This window comes from Patagioenas fasciata, chromosome W, assembly GCF_037038585.1.
Source record: "Patagioenas fasciata isolate bPatFas1 chromosome W, bPatFas1.hap1, whole genome shotgun sequence".
NCBI lineage: Eukaryota > Metazoa > Chordata > Aves > Columbiformes > Columbidae > Patagioenas > Patagioenas fasciata.
Window position 1 is genome coordinate 44,591,634 of NC_092559.1, and position 14,949 is coordinate 44,606,582.

The 14,949-nt window shown below is 39.1% G+C and overlaps 1 pseudogene; it reads right to left on the reverse strand.

The window, feature by feature from the left end:
* Positions 1 to 14,949, reverse strand: part of LOC136115740 (dymeclin-like) — a 210,031-nt pseudogene that overhangs the window by 62,263 nt on the left and 132,819 nt on the right.

The window sequence follows — 14,949 nt, forward strand, 5'->3', positions numbered from 1 at the left end:
GCCTGGACACATTCCTGTGCGACCTCACCTAGGCGTTCCTGCTCCAGCAGGGGGATTGGACTAGATGATCTTTTGAGGTCCCTTCCAATCCCAAACATACTGTGATACTGTGATACTGTGAAAAGCACTTCAGCGTATATTTAATTTAATATATTTTCTGTTGGGTACCTGCTTGGGGAGGAGGGATAGGGTGAAGAAGAGAGAAAAAAAAAAGACAAAAAGTGGCTGGTGAAGGAGAAAAGCAAAGACAGGAGAAGGAAAACTGACTGGATCAAAACCCATCGTACCCTGAACATCTGCCAGGATTGGGTTAACGGTTGGACTCGATCATCTTGAGGGGCTTTTCCAAACAAAATTATTCTATGATTATCCATGCTGCTTGTCTTTGGCATGTACAAAATAGATTTAAGCGATGAAATCCTTTGGAAATTCTTGTTTGAAGACCAATAATTGGTACGCACACTCCAATGAAATTTTTTTCTTTAGCAACGGTGTCTGACTGACTGTGGTTACGGATTTTTTTTCCAAACATGACAATTTCCTCTTCTTCTTCCTCAGCCACCTGAATTACCATTGTAGTGCAGCTAACAATGGCAGAAACCCTTCTACAAAGCTGATCACTTAACCCACAGGTGTCAAACACCTGGCCCACAGGCCGGATCTGTCCTGCACCTTGTTTTATCCAGCCTGGCACTTTGTCTCCACGCACATTCCTAAAGGACATCTTGGTCATTTACTTAAGTGGTGCACCATACCATCTTTGGTGGAACAATCTGAATCCCAAAATGTCCAGTAAGAGAAAGATTGATGCAGAAGGAAGGCGACTTATGAGAGATGGGAAAGCGAATACGTGTTTGTGTTTCAAGGAGAAAAAACAATATGTCTTTTGTGTTATGAGACAGTGTTGGTGATAAAGGAGCACAACGTACATAACTGAGGGGTAAACACAATCCTAAAATTACATTCAGCCCTTTGAAAGGCTGATTTGGCCCCCGGTGAAAATGAGTTTGATACCTCTGACTTAATCTGTCAATGGGATCACTTTCTATAGAAGAAACAATCTTTACATTCAAAATGCAGATGGTTCCTCTGTCTGTAGTTGTGTACTATGAAATAACATCCCACTGAGATGCTGTGAAAAGTGTATAATGCAAAATACTAGACAAAACCTAAAATAATTGCTTCAGCTGCAATCTGAAGAAAAATCCAGACCTGGCTAATTTATCTGTGGAGTGGTACATGCTTATCAAGCTGGATTTAATTCAGAATATGGTATATTATGGTGGCTTTGGTGTCATTCTCTCCCCAAAGCAACAGGATGAGCTAGTGGCTGAGACACTGTCCTAAAATACAGAATACAGGGGCTAAAGAGGGAGAAGGGGGGAAAGAGGGGGTTAACAATACATCTGCCACAGTTTTATTGTCACCCCGCAATCAAGCCTCGACAATCTCGTAAGACTAATTTTTTACCGAATTGGCTGTTATACAAATCAAAAAGCCAGACATTAATTTGGGTGGGGGAGGGGGGGGAAGGGACAGGAAGATCGATTTCAATCTATTAAATGGTACATTTAAATGAGAGAGGAGATAAAAGTAACTGCATTTTCTTATTGCTTAAAATTGGTAAATTCAAATGTGGCACTCAAATATAAAATTATTATAGCATTCCTTTACAAAACAGGGCTCAGCTACCTCTGTTGACACTGATGAGAATTAGTCCTCCACCTCTTTTTTTTTTGTTTATGCCCATAAAAATAATTATACTCATCATTAAAAGAAATGTGGAAGTTAAAGCTCAGTACCAACTTTCTGAGACTGAAATCTTGCTTGCAAAAGGGATGGTAACCACCTCATGGTTCCTTCGCAGGATAGGAATTAAATGTGGAGCTTTTTTGCAAAAACTTTCATTTTTAAGGTAAAAAGGCAGATGTTTGGTTATGTTCTAGTTGCACAAGGGGCAAACTGAACAGCACCAACTACAAGAGATGCAAGTACAATTCTGGTTAGCGTGGGTCTTTTTTTGTTGTTGTTAAAGGAAAAAGGAAAAAACAAGTGATAATGCCAGAGAAAAGAGAATGAAAACACGCTGAACACAGGAATGAGAACATCATCTGGAAAAAAAGAATTTGAGTTCGATAAACACTAACAAGGAAGACACAAATGTGCAAAGCCAAAGAAAACTACAGGCAGAGCTGGATGTTCTCAGCTCTGAGCATCCTGGGATATTGTTGCTTTCCTTGCTGTGATGTAATTAATAATTAGTATGACATCCTCTTGGGCAAAGACTTCCAGAGAATTCAATATTTAAATAGTGCTGAATGACACTGGTGTGTAAAAAGAACTGAAAAGTATATGGTTTATAAAATATCAGTCAAGTGGCCTAAACGCCAAAAAAACTTTAATTTATGGTACCCATCTTCTGGTTCCTACACTGGAACATTCTGAGTGCTCATCCTTTTCATTTCATTTGATATTAAATCAATTTTATTTTTTAAAGAACTGGTTCAAAAAGTTCTATTAGGAAAGAATGCAAATCTCCAGCTTCTAAATCCCACTAATTCCTAGGAGAAAAAGGAAAACACGTCCACGTGTCACTCAGGTTAACTTTACTCAACCATCCCTCATAACTTGCACTGCCTAATAAAAACCGAGACAAAATTATTCTGTTTTTTACTTTCTTTCCACCATGTTAGTTTATACAGAAAATAAGTCATTTGAAAATCAGAATTTTGGTCACTTGTGACATTATAAAGAGATATTTCTATGCAAGGGATGGCCCTTGGACCTGGGTACAGGCTTTTGAGCAGGGCCTGTTGCGATAGGACAAGAGGTGATGATTTGAAATGAAAAGAGGGGAGATTTAGACATTTAGCTCATGGCAGGGGTTGGACTAGATAAGCTTCCAAGGTCCCTTCCAACCCAAACCATTCAATGATTCTATTCCATGATTCTAAAAAGCACTGGTGCACAAATTTCACTCTCATATTGTGTCCACACGATGCGTTATGATTAAATATTTATTGCAAGCTAGAATTCTCTTAAATGCAAGAATTCTTTTTTTTTTTTTTTCCCTTTTTACCTGAATGCATAGTAATCCACAATCCAAAGCAACAAATAATTCTAAGCCTAACCAGGTCTACAATCAGAGACCTAACACTGCACCTTTTCCTTTGTGGAAATCCCTTTGTGGGATCCATAGGAATGGTGCTATGCAGTATACAACAATATATACCTATATATATCTATATATATATATCCAGGATGTTACTGCCTACTCAAAAATCCCCCCTTCTCACTGAGACTTCACATCGCAGCAGTCTTCCAGGCAACTGATACTTTTGGCTAAATAACTGCTGGAGGTTTCTGCATATTGAAATGGTGTGATGCTGAATGCTATCGAAAAGGTAATTTTATATATCTATATATAAAAGGTTAGTACAATCTGAGCAGTAAGAAGTTTATCCAGTTGAAAAAACAAAACCTGAGCAGGGATGGGTAATGGAATATGCTATAGCCATACAATGTATATAGGGTAAAAAAAAAAAAAAAAAAAAAAATCAAGAAAGGCGCACTATAGTGAAACCTTAATCCAAAGAAACCTGATGAAATAAAGTGGAAGTGCCACCTATAATAGCAGAAGAAATATATGATGGAAATATAGGCTGACGAACCCCACAATTCTGAACTTATTGCTTATGACAGTTGATAATGAATGGCTTTTAGCAGGTGGTATCTTGGTGCCGGTAACAGGATGCCTTGAAATTTGAATTTTCTAGAGTGTAGATTTCTTTATGTTGAAGCTTGGTGGCTTTAGGTCACAATTACTGACACTGCAGAGCCCTCTCCTGTGGAGCATGGAGCGCACACAGTACAGAAAAGCTGCAAAGAAACTACTTAAAGGAGCTTTATCTTGAGATATTTTAATATTTTCCTTCCTAACAACTCCACAATTCAAAGCAGCAAAACCACCTCTGAATTTCCACTTCCCCAGATGGCCCTGACTGTCCCCTCAAGGTCATTTTGTCCCTTTGTACGTCAGCTGGGGTGGAGGAAGAGCTGGAGGACGATGAGGCGGGTGCGGCATTCGGCGTAGCAGGCAGGAACGTGTCATGGTCGTGTTGCTGCGGCCATGGGATGGGGACCACTCATCCTCAGAGCCTCATCCCTGCCATGGATGACGGAATAAACCAAAGAAAGGCGAGGACGAAGGTAGTACAGGCAACCTTAATAATGGTTTTTCTTTATCCTGAGTCCTTAATCCCTGATGCCTTATTCATGTGGAATATTTTCAGTGAGATTCCCCCCCAAAAAAATATAACCTGCAAACATATAAACCTCTAATTGTAAACAACTACTTCCTTCATGACGCACATATGACTTGAAAGGCAATTTTGTCAACAATGGAAAACAAAAGGATACACGTACCATATACTTAACACTTATAAAAAATACTCAGAATGCCAAATTAACCCCAAACAGCTCTGGCCGTTATGTTTTTTACCAGGGAAAAAAACACAGAGGAAAAATTTGATAAACTAACTCCAGATCCATCAGCTGCATCCACAAAAAGTCTAGATGAACAGACAGTTTCAGTTTATTTTCTATTTTTTTCAGCTGGCTTTATAGATGTGAAGGAATACTTAAAATAATTATATTTCTGGATATTCATTACTTGTCTCTTCCACACCTGCCCATAACACAACTATTATAAACTCCAGGGTGATGTACTTTATGGAAAAGAGGAATTGACACTCCAGGGATTTTTACCTTGATAACGTAATTTAACAGCATCCACAATTCTAATGATGTAAACTTCCCTTTCCTCTTCACAGGGGAATTTCTACAGTTAAATTGTTTCAAATAATTTTCTTTATTTTTAGTTACTTAAGAGAATCATATGCATCTTGTTTGTATTAGCTTTGGGGAGCTTCCAAGAGATCTGTCTGAATTTCCTGCATTTTCAGCAGAAAATAAAACCAACAACATAAAATCGCTCTGTCAAAAGATTGGAAGAACAGAGGGGAAAGAAGGAAGCGCCCAAGAAAAAATGAACTTCAAAGCCAAGCCTTTGGTGACAGAAATCTTATCTTTATCTATTTTACTGGTACAATACTCTCTGGCTGTTATATGTTAAACCCAGATTGTTTTTGGCCATAATGTTGAATTGTGGGAAAATAGGTATTAAGGGAAAAATTGTGGGGTTTACACTGAATTTACCTCAACACCTTAATCTCTTCTTCCATTCATGCACTTTGAAATTCCAGTCCTAAAATACTTTACGTTGAAATACTTATCCTCTATCTCCCTACAAAGTCAGGCTCCCAAATCAAGGAAAAATTTCTCGATATTTACCTCAGTGCTTTACTGATTATTGGTGATGCTTCACTCTCATAGCCCTGTGCCCATTTTATAGAATTGCTTTGGTTGGAAAAGACCTTTAAGATCTTCAAGTCCAACTGTTAACCCAACACCCAAAGGGATGGAGAGGCACTTAAGTGCAGGAGAGATGTAGAATTTGGCATTTTTGTGAGACTGGGACTCAGTATCATGACTGCAGAAGGTGTTCACTTCCACAAACCAGGATATAGATAGTGCTCCTCTTTGGCATTTCATCCCAAACTCCATTCTTGGGAACCTCCCATCTAATTCAAGTATTTAATTCCACCTGGAATGCAAAGGGGTGACAAGTCTCCTTCTCCTAAGATAATAAAATGACAAATCAAATCAAATTATTTTCAGCCCAAATAGCTTTGAAAAAAGTAAATGATTATGGAAGGCATCTACTCAAGGTCAAACTTTAGAGGTTGATCTAAGCCCATCAAGAAGCTCCAGTTTAAGGGGATCCACCAGCTGGGGACTCCAACACTGTCTATACAAGAACAAGATATTTCCAAACCATATCCAACCATGATAACAAAACGCTGTATTTAGGAGAACTCAACCAAATCATTTTTTAAGGTCCCACGAAACCTGGGAAGCAACTGCTGCTGGGAAAAGGACAGTGTTCCTACTAAGAAAATTTAAAACTCTGAATCTGTATTTTTCTCAAATCATGCATGAAAAAAATAATGAAATTTTCCTGCTGTTGAAAGGAAATGGAGAATTTTCCATTTATCCTTGAAATCAAGCAGTATTCCCTAGGGGGATGGGAAGATTTTGTTTGGTTTACCTGGTAGAACAGGAAAGAACAAGTTCCATCCGCAACCAAACTCCACCATACAAAGGTAAATAGAGCGTTGTGATCCAGGCTTTAATTAACAGAACCCGTCTACCTTGAGCAGAGTTTAAGGACTTTAAAGATGTTACTCAAGTGAAAAAGTTTCTGATTCCAGCTCTACACATGCAGCTCATCTGTAAAATGTCACCAGGAAAACTGTTCGGAGGTGTTATGCAGTAATTACTGCTACATGAACTGAAACTTCGACACTTCCTAATTATTTTTTATTTTAACTGCATGGCAGGTCTTATATAACCCTCATGTAAAGTTTCGCAGTTTTGCATTTCATATGTAAATGTTATTTAACAAAATCTCTCAACCTTGAAGATGATTCCTGATGAACCTCTTTGAAGTGAGTGGTCCTCCAAAAAGGAACGAGCTTAATAATTTTGCAGGAGGGTACAGTCACTAACATACACACTGACATTTGTGTTTTACTATGTACTTAAGTCCAGATTTAAGAATCTTTATCATATCTTTAATGCTTGCTTGGAATGGGTTCTTATCCTTTTTATCCTATATGATGTTTAATTGGAGTATAGAAGCCCTTGCTTCTATCATGAAGAATAAAATGGGAAAACATTACAATTAGCAATTTAAATCAGTTTTCTTCACATTTTCCCTTCACACCTCTCAAACTTGCCTCCAGACAGTCCACCACAGTTAGAGGAATGTAATTTATCCACCAGCTCCTTACAGCCCCAACATAATCTCTGACTATAATATCAACTATTTTCTTCACCCTTGGTATTATATTTAGCAGTAACGACTATGGCACTCCTTGCAAAATGTGTGTATATATATATATATATATATATATATATACACACACACAACTAAGAGCATATTTCTAATGAACCAACTGCTGTCATTCAAGAAAATCACTCAGTGCTATGGATTTTGAAGATCTATTTTCAGCATCTAAGCAATTTTAATTGAGAAAATATCAAAACTAACTGAATAATTCCCAACCCTCACTAAAGCTGGCAACTAGAAGCTGAAATCACAAGTTCTCCACTGGTTCCTCACTGATCCCATCCCGTGGTTTGGCATCTTTGCTGTGACATTTCCTGTAGACTGCTGTGGGAAAGCAAGATGTACAGTTCCAGCCACCTGGATGATAAAGGAAGATCAATACTAACATGACCATCTGGACGGTGAAAGAAATAATACTAACATAATTAGATCATAGCAAAATATAAAGGGCCTTGGACAGATTATGTTGAAGTACGTTTCTCGTAATTGTAAAGAGCTATAGCCCAGACTCGTGAGAATGGTATCTCGGGCCAGATAACCGCCCCCAAGTGCATGGGATGTATGAATGTCCTTGAGCCTGGTCTGTGAATGAGTGAGAATGTAATTGAAACAAACATGAGTGTGGTGTGGTTTTAATAACAATGATTGGAAAAACATCTTATGTAACATCTTAGTCCAGGTCCGTATCTGTAAATCCTATAAATTGTCACTGACTAATAAAGAAGACCTCAGCCTGGTTCAGCTCTCTACTCTGCCCGGCTCTGCACTCCTTCCTGAACAAGATCTCTGTCTGTGCGTGAATCTTTGTCTGCGTCCTGGTGTGCGTCATTTCTAATCGCCGCAAATGGTGCCCTGTGTGAATGTGTGACCCCTGGAGGCTCTTCATCAAGCAGTGTGTTTGGCAGTGACCACGCAATCCGATGGGTGAGTAAATTTTATTTGTGGCCACATTAATCCCTATGGTATAAATAGGGACAAGCAGTCCTCGTGGAACAAGAGAGCTGTGGGATTGTATTAGTATGGGGTAAGCCACTTCTCAGGAACATAAATTGTATTTGCAGGTTTTACTGCAGATATTACGTTTTTCTGGGTATCATATTTCTGAGAAGCAGGTCGCTTCGCTCCTGGTATAGGTGAGAGAGAATTGTGCTTGGTTTCTGAGTGAGGGGACATTTGACAGTAAAATTTGGAAACAGGTTGGGGAAATATCTACACATGCAAAAGAATTCAGGTTTTGCAGTCACCAATGGTTTGCATGTAACTTGGAGATTTGTGTACTCTGTGCTATCTCAGTTGCAGTCGGCAGAGCAAATAATGCAAGGGTAAATGGGGGAGGATGGACAGAAAAACACAAATGAGCAGGTTGCTAATGATTTGAGTCTTGACAGCACTCATCCTTTTGAGTCAGGCTCTGTAGATCTCGAAAAAGAATCAGTTTTATATCCATCATTAATGCCATCACAGCTGTGTAAAGATAAGGCAGAAATTTGTGAGGAGCTGGGTCAGGAGTCTAAAACTCTGCCCTCAGCACCTCCTTTGCCTGATTTTAATGATGCTTATACAGCACACAGTAACCCCTTCATGACTAAGACAGCAGAACACAAAGGGGTGATGCAAAAATGGCACAAAAGCTATGGAGCATGGCAATTTTTCTTTCACCTTTCCAGTTATTTACAAACCACAACAACCACCAGAACATGATGGACTACCTTATACAATGGTTAAGGAGTTAAAAAAATCTGTGCAAGAGAATGGGTTACACAGTCCTTTTACAATGGGAATTATTGAAGGTATCGGTGCCACATACGTAATGACTCAATGGGACTGGAAATTGCTTGCTAAAACAATTTTGACACCAGCACAATATTCTGTGTGGCAATTAGAGAATAAAGATCTTGTGATTGAACAGGTCTTGGAGAATTTGTCATCAGGAGCAGGGATAAATCAGGATATGTTGCTAGGAACCAGACAGTATATCACTCCACCTGGGCTTCCGCGGCAGGTTTGTGAACAGGCAACTCGTCTTGCTATTACGGCATGACATCGGGTCCCGGAGGCAGGGTAGCATGTAAGCTCATTTGCAACAATAAGACAGGGACCGCAGGAGTCTTATATAAACTTCATTGACAGATTGCAAACCGCTATAGCAAGGCAGGTTGAAAATGAAGATGCAGCAAAACTTTTACTGCTTCATCTGGCATATGACAATGCTAACTCTGACTGCCAGGCTGCTTTGTTGTTGGTGAAAGGTAAAGCCACTGATATCATGCAATATGTTAAGATTTGTGAGAATATAGGAACTGAAACATATCGGGCTTTGGTATTAGCAGCCGCGTTGTCTCAGCTCGGTGTAAATCAAGCAAGTCTTAAGTGCTTTATTTGTGGTAATGAGGGTCATGTCAGTAAACACTGTCCTCAACAGCGCTATATAACACAGCAGTCATAGATGTCTTCCTTATTAACCTGTTTTCTTTGTAGGTATCTGTTTAAGCATACTACAGTTTAATAAGTCTTTGCCTGTTACATGGTACAGTAAGTTCACAGACTGCTAAATCATGAGAACCCGTTGACTCAAAAATGTACATTTTGTGATTATACAGAAGACCGTGAGTAATTCAGTTCTTTACTGTGTGAATGTGATGATAAGATTTTGTGTCTAACAACTGTTACTTTTCTTTCTAGCATGCTAGCTTTATTCCAACATCCAGACTTGCACAACTCTGTGATAGGCTGTCTCTCATCTCGGTGTACTAAATTTGGCTCTTTTGTATGCGCATCAGATAAAGAATCCTGATTTTGGGATAACAGTTGTATCACCCCAGCTGAGATGCTAATAAAAGCCTTGCCCAGTCCAGCTTGCTGTGGCAGTGGGGGGGAGGGTGCCAATGGGGCTCCAGCACGCACTGACCTGTTTTGCCAGGGAGACCTAGCGGTACCTCCACCTGGCTGAGCAGTAAGCGGTTCAAAAGTGCAATGCTAACATCGAGATATTGTCTTGAATTAGTGTAATTGTGATCCATCTGCATATTTGAACTTGGTGTTTGGTTTTCATATCTGAGCTCAGTATTTTAGTTTGCATATTTATATATTTGGTACCAAAATAATTTTGTTTGGGGAGATAATTACAAAATGGGAACTGGTTCTGCTGCTAAAATACCACCTTGCTTCCCCTTAGGATTCATCCTTACACATTAGAGTAATTGTTCATATTGTTATCTAATAATTTTGAGACCAGAAAAGAGTTGAAGTTGTTAAACTCTGATTCGCATTGAATTTGTGTGTTTGATGGAGGTACGGGAAAGAAAACTAAATGCTATGATGGATGTGAACTTGGAGGAGGTTGTATTTAAAAGCTGCTAGAATATGACCTGGTTTGGATCTAAGAAAATTGAAGTCATGGATTGATGGTTAATATGCTGTTTATTGACATCTGTAAGACATCGCAAATGGTAAATAGGGCTGAGGAATGTAACTATTGCTCAGCTATTTGGAATTGCATATAGAGTGTATTATGGTTGGAATGAAATGGGAAAATAAAAAAGCAAAATATCCCAGGCCTGTGCTGTACTGTTTCAACATAAATTCCAGGCCTGTGTCAAGCTGCAAGATAAACTTAGCTCCCGAGCAGCTCCCACTTAGCACCAGCAATTAACGCCACCTGCATGGCCTTGCCTGTATCAAAACTGCAGCAAGAAGAGAAAGAAAAAGAAAAAAAGAAAAACAACAACAAAAACCTGGCTGCCCGCTTTCAAGGCGGTGAAAGGGGGGGTTTTCTCTCCCCCCCCCACTGCAGCAATGTTGTAATACTGAATGGAGCAGTCTGAGGGTGAAATTTAAAGGCATTCCCAGCAGATCCGTAGTTCTAATGAAACTGGGAAATTAAACCAAAAAATTTTTAATAGACTTATTCTGTGGTAACTAGTTGTAAAAGACTTCTTAGTAAATTCACTGTGATAGTTTTTGAGATTGTGGGAAAGAAAGAAAGACTATTTTTTGGAACCAATGGAATGCCAAATTTGGAACAAAGTTTTAACCAATGAATTCTTGTAGTTGCCAGAAAGCCCTATACCTCTCTCGGGTCAAGATTCATTAAGTAAATTATAAGCTCAAATAAAGTTTTCTGAGAATTCTGTTCAGTTGCATGTCCCACAAAAAGATGCTTGGATGGTGCAGATCTGCTTGCTGCAAGCAAGAATTCTCCAGGGAAATTTTGGATGCTGTATTTCCACTAGTATGGCCAGCCAAAGTATCGGTAAAGCCAACACTACACTGATAGAACTCAAACAGGACTTTGATCTGGTAAGGAAAAACAATATCCAATAAACATGAAAGCCAAAATGGGCTCACAGTTAATGCCATTTAGCAGACTGCTGTTACATATGTCTCATATTTTGGTCATTTGAAATATGTACATGTTTCTACAGATACTTTTTCAGGTATGCTTTGTGCATCTGTGCATACGAGTGAGAAAAGCAGAGATGTTCAGCATCACTGGACCCGCTGTTTTGCTATGCTGGGAGTGCCACAGCAGATTAAAACTGACAACGGTCCTGGATACACTGCTAGATCCACGCAATATTTTTTACAGCAACGGCGTGGTTCGCATGTCACAGGTATTCCACATTCTCCCACTGGACAGGCTATCATTGAATGAGCACATTCCACATTTAAATAGATGTTATTAAAACAAAAAAGGGGGAATATGATGCCTCAAGAACAATTAGACAATGCAACATATACTTTAAATTTTTTGAATAGTACTATGCCTCCCTCCTCTATCACAGCAGTGGAAAAACACTTCCGTGTTCCAGATTCACTGTCTCAGAGACCAAAGGTTTTGTACCGGGATCCCCTATAAAACAGTCAGTGGCAAGGTCCTAAGAGTTAATCACCTGGGGAAGGGGGTATGCTTGTGTTCTTCTTCCAACGGGACCAAAGTGGCTTTCTTCAAAATATGTTAAACCTGACTATGAGTTGGAAAAACACAATGCAGGACCTAATGTCAGAGATACAGCATCTGTCCCTGCAGCAGAGGGCAACAAAGAAACAGAAGAGACCAAAGGAAGAGGCACTAGCATATCAGAATGATACAGATATATATTATTTGGACTGGGGACTAACTGGTGAAAAAAACTTTCAATGCATTTGTTTTCCTTATTAGGATGGCTAACCAGCCTTCTCCAATATTTGTTAATAACTGTAATTGTTGTAATTTGCATTATTCTATTCTATAGTAGGTCGTTTTGTAATGATAATGTATAACAGGAAAATGACACATAAGGTATGATGATCCACAGTGGGCAAACTCACTAACAGAATGCCCCCTTTTGACTTTGGAGGCAAGAGGTGACTGCACCACCACTCCAAAGTAGCCTATCAGATGACTGTGGTCACAGGATGGATTGTGCGGCAGTTGCACATTCCCCTGAAATCTGGAGCCTTCAATGAGGAGGTTGATGGCTCTTTAACACCTTTTGTGCCCCACTGTACCTGTCCCAAAGTACACACCAGGGTGGTACCAAGGTGCTGGCAGTCACATCCTCCCCTGCCTCAGAGCAGGGTGACTTCACCTCTATCAACTGATGGGGCAGAAGGGGTGGGACTCTCGGTCAATTGACAGGGTCCTTGACAGAGGATGTGCCCAGACTTGCTGAGAAGCTTCTGGAGTATGTTGTAATGCCCACAGCCACATCTGGCCAAACAATGAAACGGGGTTCCTGCCAAAGACCCCCTTCGAGTGGTCTTCTCGGAGCTGTGAGCCTGTAAACTGGAGTCCTTTCCTTAGACGGGAACAACCTCTAAGGAGACTTCTTGGGACTGAGAGTACCTCACCTCTTCATTTGGGTGAGTGATTATTTACTGGATGTATCCTTGAATGAGACTTCGCCTAACCCAGGCGAGTGATTATTTCTTGTGAGTACCCTGAAGTAAGAGGCCTCTAGTTTTGTTTCTAGTGAGTGACTACATGCATGTTGTGGATCCTCATTATTCTTATGTTATTGCATTCAAATAATCTCCTTAACTGATATCTGAATGAGTATTTTATGTTATCAGAGTGCTAAATATTTGTAATACCATTGAAATTGAATTATAGTGTTTATGAGCGAAATCAAGTAAAACAACACCCCCAAAGATCAGTCTCAGCTAATGTGCAAGGCCTGATTTAGGATTTAGCCAGTGCCCTGCAAAAACAACTGCATAATTTGTAAGAATTAGCACTGTAAGACATAATGGCTAACATTATCTAATAGCATAAAGTGATTAGATGCAAAAAACTTAGTTTTCAGGTCTCAATATGCATATATAGGTTTTTGTGGGAATTAGATGTGCTTGTGTAATGTTTTTTCTTGTAGTTTTCTGAATCATCTGGAGAATGATACAGAATGCGAAGAATAATAAAGCCAGGGTCCTTACTGCACTCATTGAGAACCCGATGTTTTAAAACAAAAAAGGGGGAAATGCGGGAAAGCAAGATGTGCAGTTCAGCCACCTGGATGATAAAGGAAGATCAATACTAACATGACCATCTGGACAGTGAAAAAAATAATACTAGCATGATTGGATCATAGCAAAATATAAAGGGCCTTGGACAGATTGTGTTGAAGTACGTTTCTCATAATTGTAAAGAATTATAACCCAGACTCATGAGAATGGTATCTCGGGCCAGATAACCGCCCCCATGTGCATGGGATGTGTGAATGTCCTTGAGCCTGGTCTGTGAATGAGTGAGAATGTAATTGAAACAAACATAACATGAGTGTGGTGTGGTTTTAATAACAATTATTGGAAAAACATCTTATGTAACATCTTAGTCCAGGTCCGTATCTGTAAATCCTATAAATTGTCACTGACTAATAAAGAAGGCCTCAGCCTGGCTCAGCTCTCTGCTCTGCCTGGCTCTGCACTCCTTCCTGAACAAGATCTCTGTCTGTGCGTGAATCTTTGTCTGCATCCTGGTGTGCATCATTTCTAATCACTGCAGACTCCCTCCTGATAATATAAGCCATGTTAAAATAATAACAATAATAATAATAAATGGGTTAAATCACCCATTGCTGTTCATACAGACGGTGACAACATGCACACATGATGGTACAGCATGTTATAGCTCCTTAAATAGTAGCGTTACATGCTAAAAAATGTCAGGTTCCAAATAATCAACACTTGTTCATGGTCCAAGATTCCCAAACTGTTGTGAACAAGAATATTCTGCTTTACAGCCATCATTTTACCCCAGAGCTGATGAGAAATCATGGAGAGTACTTTTATTTCTTCTGATATATTCAGATATAGCAGCAGGGTTAGAAAAGGAATTCAGAAATACAACTCTTGACTATACTAATTATTTCAGTGGTGTTAAATATTTTGAAAACTAAAGGCAATAGATAAATAAAGATGTGAGAAACCTATCATATTAAAAAGAAAAAACATTATTGATCTTTGAAGTGGTCTAAAGAATCTATAGGTAAGTCCTTTTAAAATTTAGAAGTCTAAAAAAAAGTATTTATTTATTTTTCTCTTACCACCTCTTCAAAACTAGTCACTGCCAGGAGTTGTAATATCATTTATTCTCTTAAGATGGGCCTGAAAAATCTCTGTAAAATTTCCAGAAATGCTCTCACAGGTCAAATAAAATGCAAATAGAAAGCAGATGAGAAACAGTCTTTTGAGAGGTGATGGCAGGTAAACCAAATAAATGGAGTAACTTTTAAATTAAATATTGCTTTTACTACATTCCATTTTATTTTTCAAGTGCATTTCCCTGGATGCTGCATCAATTCGGGTGCACACAGGAGCTGAGGATAGCCGAATGGTTTGAAATCAACCTGAACGCCCAAAAATGAACCTTTAACTGAGATGTGGAAAAACACAAAACTGACAGAAAATAATTCTACAAGTCTATGAACACAGATACCTGCTCCAAAATGAATTAAATGTGACAGATGACATTGTCTCAAATGTTGAAGGAAAACACT